Here is a 14,255-nt window from a genome sequence, read left to right as displayed (position 1 = left end):
GTTTACAGATTTAGAGTGCCTTACTTCAAAGGACAGTCCATCAGCACTTACACATTAAAAAATCAAACTAAGAGACCAAGCAATAGTGTCTTATCAGTGACTGTTTGTGATAACTCTTTGATCTAACACAACATTTACGTGGTCTGAAGATGAAATTCAATGGAAGGTACACACTATACTGGCATACCCTATTTTCTTAAGGCATTCTTAGGAAAAATACACTACCCTAAGAAGTAAAAACTCTCCATTGTCTGCAGTTTTGGTAGGAGTGGTTCCGTCTAGGCTAGGACTAAGGCTGGACATGGTTTGAGCGATAGTTATGCAGATTGAAGTATAGGAAAACCACATATATATGTTTCAAATACTAATTTCCCTAGTGGACTCTTTTGCGGGATCATATCTTCTGGCAAACATTTCCTCATGACTTTGATCCTCAGGCATATAACAACCTGGTTATCTATTGTGGTTCAAGGGATGCTGTACAGTGCAATTATGATATTGATCTCAGATATGAATGGCCTCATCTACCTAGGCATTTTTGTATGTTTTAACTCACCTATACCTCAGAGAGATTGAAAACAATTTATTTAACTAATGAAATTGCTTAAAGTGCCAAAAGGGAAGTGCCAGCTAGGTACATATGTTTTGACTCAACCTTCTACCTCAACTCTAATGTGCTCACCCATATATGGGCATCTGTTCTAGAAATGACTTCTTATTTAATTGCACTGTGAGCAGCAAAATATTTAATTTTAAAGTGCTCTTTTATAATCAAATTCCAGATAGGCAAGAATTGGAAATTGAAGGAGGCTCCATTATCTTAGTATTGCACTTAAAATACATTGTAAAGTGAGAGAATCTTCGTCGTAAGAAATCAGCCATCAGGAAAAAAGTAACAGTTTCTGATGTGACTATCCAGGTTTCTTTATAATCTGTCAGATGACTACAATTTAGGAAGATTAGCAATGGGTGTACCGTGATGACCTCATCTGGATGATAACTCACTGTGTGGTGAACATGTGAAGGCTATTCACAAAGGCAACATACATGTGTTAGTAAGTTATTCATGTAAATGTACTTTTTCATTTTCATGTAACTTTGGCTAGATACATGTATAACATATCCCCTATAATGTACCATAGGGAGAGCTCTGCACCAATGGCAAATATATCCCTATGGTAAAGTGTACGAAAAAGTAAAAGAGTTCATTAAACTTGGAGAAAACAAACGGAAAACTAATTTTATGTTAAATAGTAGTGCAAATAAATGGTTTATATGTTAATTGTAGGACAGAATAAGAATTTTTTACAGCTTTATTAATTTTAATTCAATTTGGAAAATGTAAATTTTCAAGCTATATTAAATGTAAAAAAACAAATCTGAAGATTAAATGAACAATTCCATTTAAAGTAAAATAATGTACGTTTATAATATATGTTACTTCATACATGTTATGTATTCAATTATTTGAAAGTGATTTAATTATATTTTAATAAAAAATAATGTTCCATTAATTGGTAAATTAAAAAAGTTATTAATTATTTTATAATGAAATAAAAATATCTTTAGATTTTTTATATTAAATATTATTTTTTCATATTTTTAACTGGTTTAAATAATTTTAATTAATTTACCATTATGTGCTATGGGTTTGATTTTAAGTCACTGCCTGCATTATTTTGTATAGGAGGGTGATGCAGTACCAGACTTTTGACATTTGTTGTGCTTGTCTTGCTCAAGTTCTGATCTGGAATATATTTACCACTATTTTGGGCCCTACTAGCTGTAGTAACTTTAGAAGTGCAGTTTGTGTATAGCAATTGGCTTACTATTTTGTAGGTGGATGTGAGTTCCTCAATGAATCTCTCCCATTTAGCAATATATGCAGTCATTTTTCACGCCTCTTCCCCAGGCCCTCCAATATTTACCACGAAGTAGTAAACTTACATATGTGAGGATCTCCTCATATAAATGTTAGGAGAGGCATAGGTTAAGATTTACACTTGTAGGACTGTGAATTGCATTTTGTAGTAAGCAAGTAGAACTGCTGTAGCACTACTTTAAACACTACACAATGTGGTTTTGAATCAGGCCCATCCACTTTGAGAAGTTCCATTAATTATTTCTATTCAATGAAGGCTCTTGTAAATATAGTTATAATCAAATTTTTGTGATTACTAGTTGGACCTACAAGTTACTGAAAAGTTAATATTCATCAACTGAATTTATCTGCAAAAAGGGTCATTGTCATCGCTCATTCTATCTATTTTTCTCCCGGGTAACCCAGAGGGACACATTGAGACAAACTGCAAAACACGGGCTGAGCCATGTAATGTCGCCGATTCTAATCGATGTTATGGGCACTGTCACCTGGTCACTCACGAACTACTGTTTATTCTGCCCTTACTTCCTTTGTGCAGTTGTTCCCTTGCCAGACCCCTATTTGATTGGTTTGTATCAACTTCTGTTTGTGGGCCGCCATTTTTATTTTACACTCAGGCTCCATCGATAGCAGAATCTGCTTTAAGAATTATGCAGAAACAAAAGTAAACTTTCCTGCCTGGCTAAAAGCTAATGTTTTTAACCTTTCGTTGACAGGTGCTGTTCCGATGTCCTGAAATTATCTGAAAATGGGCCCTTTGCGGTTAATCAGAGAAGGGGGAGTGGAGGTTCAAATGCATCTCTAATAGATGGGAACGGTCGCTAAGAACCCAAAGAAATTGTGAAATGGTGGTAGCAAAAGGCTTTGCTTCCATAAACTGAGGCTAAGAAATAAAAGCATTCCTCAGATGTGAGAACAATGGGAGCAGACCTGAATGTGCCATTATAATTTGTTTCATGATTAAGTTGTCAAGGCAGCTTCCAGCAAAAGTGATCAAAATACACAGCACAAACTCTGACAAAATAGATGTAATATTCCAGTCATTTGCTTTCTAATGTGTTAGACACGGTCGAAGTCTATTTTCCAACTAAGGCACCGAATTGAAAAGGGAAAAATGCAAATCATTTTAATCTGATGGCTTGAAAAGGCCTAAACAAAGTCAGGTGGGTTTTCACACTGAAAAGTATAGCTTGTCTTTCTTTTATAAAGCAACAGGACTTAATAAGCCGAAGGTTGTAGGTAAAATCCAGTGGTCTATTATTTGGCTGTCCACAGGATGTAATAATTCTGCAGAATGCATTGTTCCGTCCCATGGAAGGTGGCCGCTCTGTAAAACATAGCCTTTAATAGGGGAAAAAATATATAGGGAAGCCCTCCCACCACTTCCTTGACTCATAGCTGTCATAAAAAGCTTTTCCCATTTTCATATCCATGGGAAAAGGAAAAATACATTGCTAATGAGCTGCTATTAATATGCATTTCTGTAAGAATGGGTTGAACAAGCCCCACTGCATGTTAACTGCAAATGGGTAAAGGAAAAATAATGTTCTTAAATGTTTTTTATGATTATGAGCCTACACACCAAAAAGTCATAAGTCGCTAATTGGGGCATAGTAGAATCACGCTCCTTACAACTACAAATCTTTGTTTTCCAGTGACCAGCACGCTTTTATCTTCTATTTATTGGGTTAATTTACAATGTCAGTCTGACAGCAAAACAACCAGCATTTGTTTAATCGACTTCAAAGGGAAGGTTGGAGAGGGAGCAAAATGCATGAAAGCCATGTGGGTGCTTTCCTCCATTGTCTTGAGGTGCTGAGCAGGTAGCGTTTAATTGTTTCTCAAATGCCCATATTTTCTCAGCAATGTTGCAGGTCGTGGTTGTCTTCTGGGCTGGGAGAGTGGCAGCCTGCACCCTTACTGCCTGATGGTTATCTGAAAAAATACAGAAGTAAGCAAAATGCAATTTTCCAGAAATTCCGAAAAGTTCAATAACGCGAAGCATGTATTTGAATCTGTTGTGACTACCTTTGTTTTTATCTTCCCCTCAGCTTATCCCCTCATCTGGCACGAATGTCCATGGAGAGGTAAAAAGCACGCTCAGCCTTGAAGCTTCTTGAAGTATTTCTGTCATCGGGAATCCCAGGGGCCTGCCAAATAGATAGCGTTTCAAGAACTGTACCGACAGACGGGCTAGATAATTAGGAATAAAGTTACTCGCTTCTAAGAAGGGACCCGTTTAATTGCTTAACCCCTACACTTTGAAAATACAGCCTTTAACACTTGAACCTATAAGTGGGTGTTAAAACGTAGACTAAGTCGCAGCATTGAAAGGCAGGGCCGATTATAATGCGTGTTGATTAGCAAAGAACAATAATAAAATATCAGGCTCATGGACTTCTTCTTCTATAAAGCCATCTCACCCCAAAATTGCTGGATCAGAAACATGTTTAATGAAAGTGTCCCACGTCCCATCCAATGCACAGAGAAGTCAGAGGTAACACTCATCTTTTCAATAAGAAGAAAAAGCTTACTCGATGCCTGAAAGATGCGAAGACTGGATGGAGATTGAAGAAAGGAATCAGGGTTTGAATTAGAGAAGGACAATACCGTAAAGCACTTCAAAAAGGAGCAATAACATAATTTACACCATAAATGTAATTTATGCCATACGATTAATTTATGGCATATATGTAATTTTCACTGTAGGATTCTACGGCAGAGAAATACTTTTTTTCTGGTATTACCTCCAGCAGAGGGGAATTAAATTACCTCTGTTTTTCAGTGGAGTATATGTCACTACACTTCCCTAGATCGAACTACGACATGTTATGCTATATGAACTCTCCATCCCAAAGATGTCGGACTACCCAGTCTGAGTTATTTTGTTTCTTACTTTATTTATGAACATGTTCAGTGCTATAGATATTGACGTGGGACCCCTGAGAGTGCTTGAGTGATTAAGATAACATCATATGCAAGTATGCTATAGTTATGCAATTGATTAAAAAGATTATACACATTCAGGGGCTTATTTACAAGCCCCTTGCGTGCCCGTGCGTCACTTATAATATGGGGAAAAAGTGACTTACCAGTGGTGCAAGAGGTTTGTAAATAAGCCCCTCATTGTTTAGGTAGAGCCGGTGCATCACTTGTAATATGGGAAAAAGTGATGTACCAGCGGCGCAAAGGGCTTGTAAATAAGCCCCTTAGTATCTACATTCAGGTAGTTATTTACTGGATTAAAGCTTCCTATGCCACTGGAGGATGACTCACTTTTGGCGTTGCAGTGAGGTGATTACTGGTGCAGAATGCATCTGTTTTAGAAGCAGTGCAATTGGGGGCACAGCTTGATCGCCAGGCAAAATGGCCACTTAGCCTGGGAGCTCTCTGCCACATTGGAGATACTTCTTTGCATTTGAGGTCCTCTGGCACCTGAATGGCCTCCTCTGAGTTCGCTCGGCAGTCAACAAGCTCTCTAGGTGAGAGCAGCACTGTTTTCTTCTTTCGATATGCGTCCCTTAATGATGTTTTCACCAGCACTCTGATTCTCCTCCCAGCAGCGTACCATTTCTCGTTTCTCTGTGCTTCTGTGATTGCATTTATTTTTCTTCTCAGCTTATGTCCCCAATGTGTCTAATTCAGCATAGGCTCTCCTTTGTGCACCTTCTTGATTCAATTATAAGTAGACGTTTCACTGTGGTTAACAGTTTGCTATTTCTTTCTTCATGAATGCAGTTTCTCCTTCTTGGAGCCTCAGGTGACTAGCGTCCATATTTTTCATCATTTTTACCCAGCACTCCAACTATTGTGATATGCCCTTCATCACCTATTGACCAACTTCTGAACTCCTCCATTTTTTTAATACAATATAATTGGTTTATCATTCCTATATGATTCACTATATCCTTATATTCAATGTTCATGGCCAAATCTAGGAAAGTGAAGTTATCTTCCCGTCAACAGATTTCCACATGCTTGGATTCCAGCATTTCTTCAATGGCAAAAAGTCTTCTGCATACTGGCACCATGCCTTCCAACATTCATAAGTTGTCCTCCTTGCACTCTACCTCTTTGAAGGTTACTACGACCACTTCTGCAAATGAATGTGTCAAAGAAGATCCACCCTACCTAATAAATCAATCAATCAATCAATCAATCAATCAATCAATCAATCAATCAATCAATCAAGGGTTTATATAGCGTGCTACTTACCCCTGAGGGTCTCAAGGCGCTGGGGAGGGGCGGCTCCGGATCAGTGGAAGAGCCAGGTCTTGAGGTCCTTTCTGAATGCATGCAGGGTAGGGGAGCATCTGATGTTCACAGGGAGCTCGTTCCAGGTCTTGACTGCGATGTAGGAGAAGGCTCTCCCACCCGTTCTGTGGAAGCGGGGTACCTCCGCCAGGGCAAGGTTGGAGGAGCAGAGGTTCCTCTTGGGTAGGTGGAAAGATAATCTCTCGTTGAGATATTTGGGTCCAATGTTGTAGAGGGATTTGTAGGCCCATTCACCTTTTTCACTTGACCTCTTGCTAAATGAAATAAGGGTTTTGAGCCCATTTGTTGAGGAAACTAATACTCGTTTTAAACACCTAAATGACAAGTGGTCTATCATTGTAGCAAGAGTTTAATCTTTGGAACAAAAGATTAGCGACATCCAAAATATAACAAATAAAATTGTGCTTCAGGAGAGGGAAGTGTATTTGTATTTTGTATATTTAGAGAGCACACTCATCCTCAAAGGGATATCCTGGCACTGGACTTTAAGATTTACTAGTTCTGCTCAAGAACCTAAAGTGGTTACAACCAGGTCTTCAGTGTCTTCCAAAAGATCAAAAAATATGACACAGCACGGACATTCTGAGGATACTTATTCCTGTGGGTTGCTGCCAAACAATTAAGCAACCAACCACCCATTCTTGATGTCACATTCTTCTACAAGTTATTAAAGCCTTATTGGCTGATCGAAGGTTCCATATGGGACTGTCAAAGGTAACTCTGTTCTGCAGCACTGTTGGGCCATTCCCAGAAAGTTATCTGTGCTTAGCTTGAAAACAGCTTTTTCGCAAACTGGGAGCCAATGAAGTTGGGTAAGACAGGCTGAGGCTGAACTCCTGTTGGTCTTGTTACAAATGAGAATTGCCGCCACATTCTGAACAGTCTGAAGTTGTGTGAATAAGTACTTTGTCAGACTTATATTCAGAGCATTTCAATAATACAACCTGCTCATAATCAAGGCTTGGACAATATGCTTTCTCCATACCATTGGGATCCATAAAAATAATTTCCGGAAGGTATGTAATAGACCAAAACAAATCTCCCATGCCCTAGTTACTTGTTCTTGCAAAGAAAGGGCATCATCAATTAAAAAGCCCACCTTTTTAATCACTAAAGTTTTAGTGCAAGGCATAGCAGTGTTGGCTACCATGGATCGTTCCCGATTTTCTCAGCATCCCCAAATAGCAAAATCTCTGTTTTGTCCACATTACATTTTAAACAGTGAATTTGCTGCCATCCTGCTACCTCTGAGAGGCAGTCAACCAAATTACCCTTTGTCTCACCATACTCATCATCAATAAAGCTAATGAGCCGAGTGAGTATCATCAGCATACATAACAATATCAAATCCTCTTTTTTCACAATACTTGCCGGCAGTGCCAAATAAGCATTAATCAAAGTGAGGTTCAGAAAGGAGCCCCGAGGGACTCTACAGCGCAAGTTATTAGAACTGGATCTAAAAGGAAATAGCTGCACTGATTGAAACCTATTAGTTACAAAATACTAAAACCACTGCAATGTGACTTAGTGTATACCGATTTTGTGCAGCCATTGAAGTATTCATTGGTGGAACAAAGTGTCAAAAGCTGCACACTATTCTAAAAGGATTCACTCCGCCAATCTTGGTCTAGTAATCATCGAACACTGTCCATCACCGCTACTAAAGTAGTTTCAGTACTGTTTATTTTTTTGTCCTAAATCCTGTTTGAGAATGATCCAGTAAGCTATTACTCTCCAATTTTGGGATTCATTGAATATTGACCAATCTTTCCAGTACTTTGGCCACGAAGGGGGTAATTGAAACTGGAAAATGGATAGAGTAGAAGCATCCACCCCTTCTTTTTTTGCCAATGACACCACCAAGGCCTGCTTCCAGGCAGCTTGAAACTTTACCTCCTTCAATGATTTATTCAGGGGTAGAATTACATATGGTGGATTTATAGGAGTTTGGAGAGAATAGATAAAGTAGGGACAGGGATTTATTGAAGACCTGGACCTCACCTTTAAACATCATCCCCTCCACCATATAGAGATGACTTCTGGATGTCAGTTAAGCATCCCTAAATAGTTCCTCCTTAAACTACAAATGTTGAGCAAACGGTTGTGTTTTTATTATTAAAGAATATGCCAATTCCTCACTAAAGGATGCAGAAGATTTGAATGTTTAGTTTAACACAGTTCGATGAGCTAATTCTTTAACTTTTTCAAATAGTTCTCTAGATGAGCTATTGTTTTCCTCCAATCTTTTTTCAAAATATTGCCACTTGTCTTGTCTCAGTTGTTTGTAGTATGCTATAAGTGCATTTTTGTAAAGCATTCTATTCTCTGCAATTACCTTCATTTATTTTTAATGGTTAATTCTATTGAATGCTTGTTGTATTTACTACCTTTCTCAATTTCCTATTCAGTCTTCAGATGTTGATAGAATATTTGTTTTATCCCCCTATCCTTGATCTCCCATTACTCTAGCATTCTGAATCAAGCTGTGTTGATTGTTACTCCCTATTATATTTGTAGATTATCAATAAAAGCTTTTCAAATATTGCAGCAGTTCAGTTGCTGTTAGTCCAGAATGACCTTGAGAGATGCTATAAAAAAACTGTACCAAGCTCCAACAAATGGTGTTGGACTAGCTGCTGTTCGGCTGAGTGATAGGCCTGGATGTAAGCACCTGATCAGCCTGTGCTGCATGAAAGTTTTAGAGTGAGTTTGAAATCTGCAAGGTTCAGGAGGGAGCATGCTGAAAAGTTTCAGACTATGGAACACTTTCATTGCAAGCAAATTGTAAAAATAGGGTGCTTAAACCTCCCTGACACATCTAGAAGTAAGTTATAGTTATGCGAAAGATGATTTATATAACACTACTGGGAGAATATTATGAGGGTGGGGAAGTAGGTCCATGGCTAATATCAAAGTGGAATCATGGCCAATGTTGCTAACTTAAAGAAATTAGATTCTATTCCTAAACACAAGGTGAGGCCACTTTTTTTTTTCTCTGGTCAGTTCTTTCAGGATATTCAGATATAAAGTGATGCTTTCCCTCAAACCGAGTTAGTTAGGATTTATATTTAGCCTTCTTTATACTTTTTCATATGTGTAGGATGCATCATAGATGCAAGGCAAACAGTCCCACAAAATGCATAAATGAGCACTAACTACTCAATAACACCAAAGTGTAAATAAAATAAAAGGGAGAAAAGTATAGAAACACATAAAGAAAGAAAGAAAACGTGATTTACATTATAAACAATCGTACTCTACTGTTGCTAGAAGAAAAAAAAACATACACTTGATCAAACACAATAGGTTGATTTCAGTCCGTTGTTTTTAGCACTTACCATCAGATGATCTGTCAAATAGACTTCGGAAATGCCAATGTGGAGGACACAGATGGCCATTTCCTTGACTAATTCTACCATATTGTAGTGGATCACTTGTACTCAAGCGGAACAGTGAGTATGCTGAAGTGTAATTCATTGTTTTCTTTGATCTGTGTTTTTGCTCAGCCTTTATCTCTAAATACTATGTTTGAGTGTGTTGTGTTTAGTTTACTGAGTTGTTGTGTAACAGATTGCTGTGCATACACTCAGTGAGAAAACTGTTCTAGAAACCTCCAGACATGAGTGATTGGTGATCTTGTTCTTAGAATAGTGGACGTTGTGGAGTATTACTATTTGCAAGAGGATAGATGAGAGGGATTGAGCTGAGAGTGAGCTGTGAACAGAGAAAGTCTGAAAACGGTAAGGAGGAGTTTGCAAGGAGGAAACCCCAGGGTAGAGTTTTGTGTCACTAAACCTACACAGGATCTTCCCGTTGTTAGTCATAGAGAAAGTCTCATGTGTCTGAAATCCTAACCAGGATGCAGATTATCAATCCCTAAAATTATGTATCACTGTAAAGTGAGACATAAACCACTTATTATTGGTTAATGGTAGACCATCAGGAAACTTGTTTTAAGCAATTTTATTGGAAGGCTGTGCTACATTCCACCATAGGCAAAGAATACCATGCTGGCAGATAGGATGGAATGAATGAAAGAATGAATGCAGTTAGGAGGTAACTTATCAGATTCACTTGGGTATTTCCCTAATGGATATGATTAGCTATGATGTGGGACCGTATTGACATCAAAAACACATGCAAACTCCAACATCTTTTACTTCTCACTTCATCTTCTTGCAGCAAAGTTTGTGCCATATTTCTCTTACTAATGTTATATTCAGGTATGCCAACTGGAATAACACAGGATGTTGCAGTGCTTTCCCCCCTTTTTCTTAGTTTAATGGCACTGTTACCTGTGTACAGTAACCCAGGAGGTGGTTTCACACTTGTGCAATTCACCTAGGATAAGTCGACCTGGGAGCATCACATTGCATTCAGTACTGAGACCCTTTTGGATCAAAACATTACATATTTTCTCTGAACAATCCCACTTTTTAATCTTTCCTTGAGAGGAATGTTTTTCTCAACATGTTTAATATGCATGTAAGAAGCTTGCAAGAATCAAACAGATGTAAAGCTCATGGATACTTACAACTTCACTGTGACTCAATCAGCTCCAAATAATCTGGTTTGCACCTGAATATTGCGTATTTGTTGGGGTTAAACTGAAAGTGATATAACATTGACATATCTACATGCAGTCTCTCAATATATTTCCTTTCTCAGAGCTTCATGCTCAAAGGCATAGGTTTCTACTTAGCCTGTGGAGTTACTTTCATTAATATAAAATAACCATAGGTTTTACATAACAGCTGATTAACCTACATAATCTGATAAAGTGAGGTTATCAGGAAAATTTGAAACTCAAATTTCATTTTTCATTTCTCTCTATGACTTATCTTTATTCATCTAGAGGATTCCTTCTCTTGACTTTACTCATTCTGTAGGCTTTACATCTAGGAGCTTTCTGCCCTTGTATCACTGAAGTAACCAATTTTACATCTGACTTCTACTGATCAGTCACACATCGCTTTTTAAATTACTTACCACATCAAGGATTAGGAGAATTGTTTTATGAGTGCTCTATATTGTGTGAAAATATCTCAAATGCATCCCTAATTCAGTTTGGTACAAGAACAACTGAAAGCAAGAGCCACTGTTTCAATATTGGCTATCTGCAACTTGAGACAATCCCCATCCAGGCTTCAGTTGTCCTGGTGTTTAATGCTTCTTCATAAGACTAACTTGCCTTTTCCAGCTTTGAGGCGCATAATTACCACATGACACAGACCATTAAACACAAGACAAACTACCTGTTGTACTGACATGGAAGCAGATCAGATTCACACGACTTCTTGGGCATGGTGACGGTCCTCCATTCATGGCATGGTGATTTTTCTGCTCAGGTTGTTCATTTCAATAGCTAAGGGGATTTTTTGAGGTCATCTTCAGTCATCACATTTCTGTATACACAAGCTTCCACCTTCTATTTTGTCACAGGCACTACAATCCTAAAACAAACTTTATTCTTAAAGCTCTACAATGCCATGTGCGAACCCAACATTTCTAAACTTTTTTACGACCCCGTCTCTATTTTTGGTTACTTGTCTTAGAAAGTCATTTTAAACCTCATTCAAGTCTGCAATTGTTTTCCTCACACTTAAATCAATACCAAAGGCTAGATCACAAAACATTTTTGACTGGTGATATTTAGTGTTTGGATGCTGGAGATATGTAATTTGTAACAAGAAAGTTTGTGAACATTTGTTTATGGTATTTTGTTGTGCTAATGAGGTGTTCTGATGTTTTGTGTGCTGCTGCCTTTTTGTGCTGCATTATTACAGTGTAATTGTGGTTTATTGCACTGTAGTTTTTGTGCTGCATTCTCTTTTGAGTGGTTTGTTGTAATGTGTCATGTTATGTTTTAATTGAAGTGTTACTTTACTTTGTGCATGCTATTGTTATTTTTGATATATCAACAAATTCTGCTATATTCCCAGCCAAAAGCACCACATGCGACAGGTTCCAGTAAGAAGCAACCATTTACCTTTGTCTAAGGTGGCAAACTTACATAACTCAAGCTCTTCAACTACTTAAGACACAAGTAAGTTCAAAACAGGCCGCTGCCAGTGCTCACTTTGTGATATGGCCCAGGAGTATTTCTCATACGCTGCAAATCCAAACCGTCACACAAGCTCTTCGAAGTCAGGGAGGAAATGCTAAAATTCATAACATGTGTTTCTGAGTAGTAGATTGTATATGGGAATAATAGAGTATGCATAGTATGAATAGTATATCATTATAAATGAATTCTCGTGCAATTATGAATAAGTGCAAAGTTGTGTAACAGTGGCCTAAAGTGTTGACTTGCGTAAAACAAGGTGTGGGATGTCTGGTTTATGAAGGGTAATAAAACGAAGCTTCAGTAGTCCGTCACAAGAAGAGGTTTGGGTAACTTGAAACGGACCTGCGAAATCTGCTTGCTGGGTCCCTGCTGGCGCACGCAATCACCTGCCCTGCTACAGCTGCTACGGGGCCGGAGAACCAGGAAACTACACTTCCCAGGCGCCCCAGCGCCCGTCTGACGCCATCCACGCGCCCGGAGGCGCGCTAAAAGCCCGCAGCTCCCTCCGCATCGCGGGACGCGCGCGGGAGAAGCCCGGGACAAGGGCGGGACCGTCTGTGGCCGTCCGGGGCCGGAGGAGGCTGGGCTGGGCCACCCCTCTTGGTCTGGGAGTCTGTCGCCGTAAGGAGCAGTTCGGCGTTACAAGGTGACTATACATCGTGCCCAGAGACTCTGCCCTGTTGTCCATCTAACCTAAAGGTCGTGGGTCGTGTGTTGATATGGGCAAGAGAAAGCTAGTTGAGAACTCCGGGGGCACAGGGGGTTGTGGTTCCTTGCCCAAAGTACGGAAACGTAAGAAGTCTCGACGTGCTACTAAACAGCCCGACCCGATAGGGACTCTGTCGCGCATTGACGATTTGGTGGGGGAGTGTGAGGCAATATTGGAGTGTAACCAGCCTTTGGTGGCCGATAACCGGGTTGTTGTTCCCCCATCCCCCTCTATCGTCCCTGGGCATGTAATTCCTGCGCCAGCTTTTGTTGTCCCGGAAATGTTTCGACCTAAGCCCTCATTAGGTGCAAACAGAACGTCTGTTCCCGAGGTTCTGGTTGTTGAGGATAACTCCCCATTGTTTCATGCAGCTCATGCAGTTGCTCCTGGGGAATGTGTTCCTACTGTACTTTGCCATAATAGGTTTTCTCCATTGCTGCATGAGCAGGAAGATAGTTATGTGGCTACACCCGACCCCCTGTCAAGCTCCTCTAACACCCCTTTTGGTAACTCTGCCGAGTTACCTAGTAATATTGTACACGACCTTATTAAGATGGTTAAGTCGCTGAGAGACGAAATTAGCTCATTGAAATCAGTGGTAGAGTCTTTGACTAGTAAAGTTGGGCTTAGTCTTGCTGTTCCTTCTACTACCCCTGGCTCCGCATTAAGTTCTACTTTACCTGTTCTAATAGACCCAGTAGGTTCCCAGGGTGTTTGTCTGGGTCCCCCCAACTCCCGCCACCAAGACATTGACTTATATAGCAATGCTGTTAAGACTGGAACGAAGCAACCTTTAGGCCGTTCAATAGCTAATGGTAATAGTATGCTGCATGCGCAGTCAAGTTGCACCAAGAGGCTGGGGGTGGGTAATGACCCCGTTAAAACAGACCAGGGATTTTTGGCTGGCCGGGGTAACAATACTATCCAATCTACTGCCCAGTCCAAGGGCAATGCAATGGTTCAATCCAATAAAATCTTTATGACCAACGTCCCCAAACTGACTTCATTTAGTGGCACTGAGTCTCCTGAGTCACTTACTAACAAAGCGATCCATTGGCTGAGACACGTCAGGGGTTGTCGCTCAGTCATCAGGGAAGATATTTCTAGAGCCATTAGACTTTCTACACCTAGGGCCTCCGTGGATTGTATTGAACTAACTCTTAGTAATACCTACCTTGCTGAAAATCTTCTACTCATGGAGTTTAGATCTAGCCCGCCGGAAGGCTCCTCCATTCAATTGCGTAGTTGCCTTCCGCACGATCTAGGCGGGCCCAAGAGGGGAATTTGTAGCACCAGGGGGGTGGCTGATTCTCCCTTGGATA

This window comes from Triturus cristatus, chromosome 2_1 (assembly GCF_964204655.1).
Source record: "Triturus cristatus chromosome 2_1, aTriCri1.1, whole genome shotgun sequence".
Lineage (NCBI taxonomy): Eukaryota > Metazoa > Chordata > Amphibia > Caudata > Salamandridae > Triturus > Triturus cristatus.
This window is presented reverse-complemented; position numbering follows the sequence as displayed.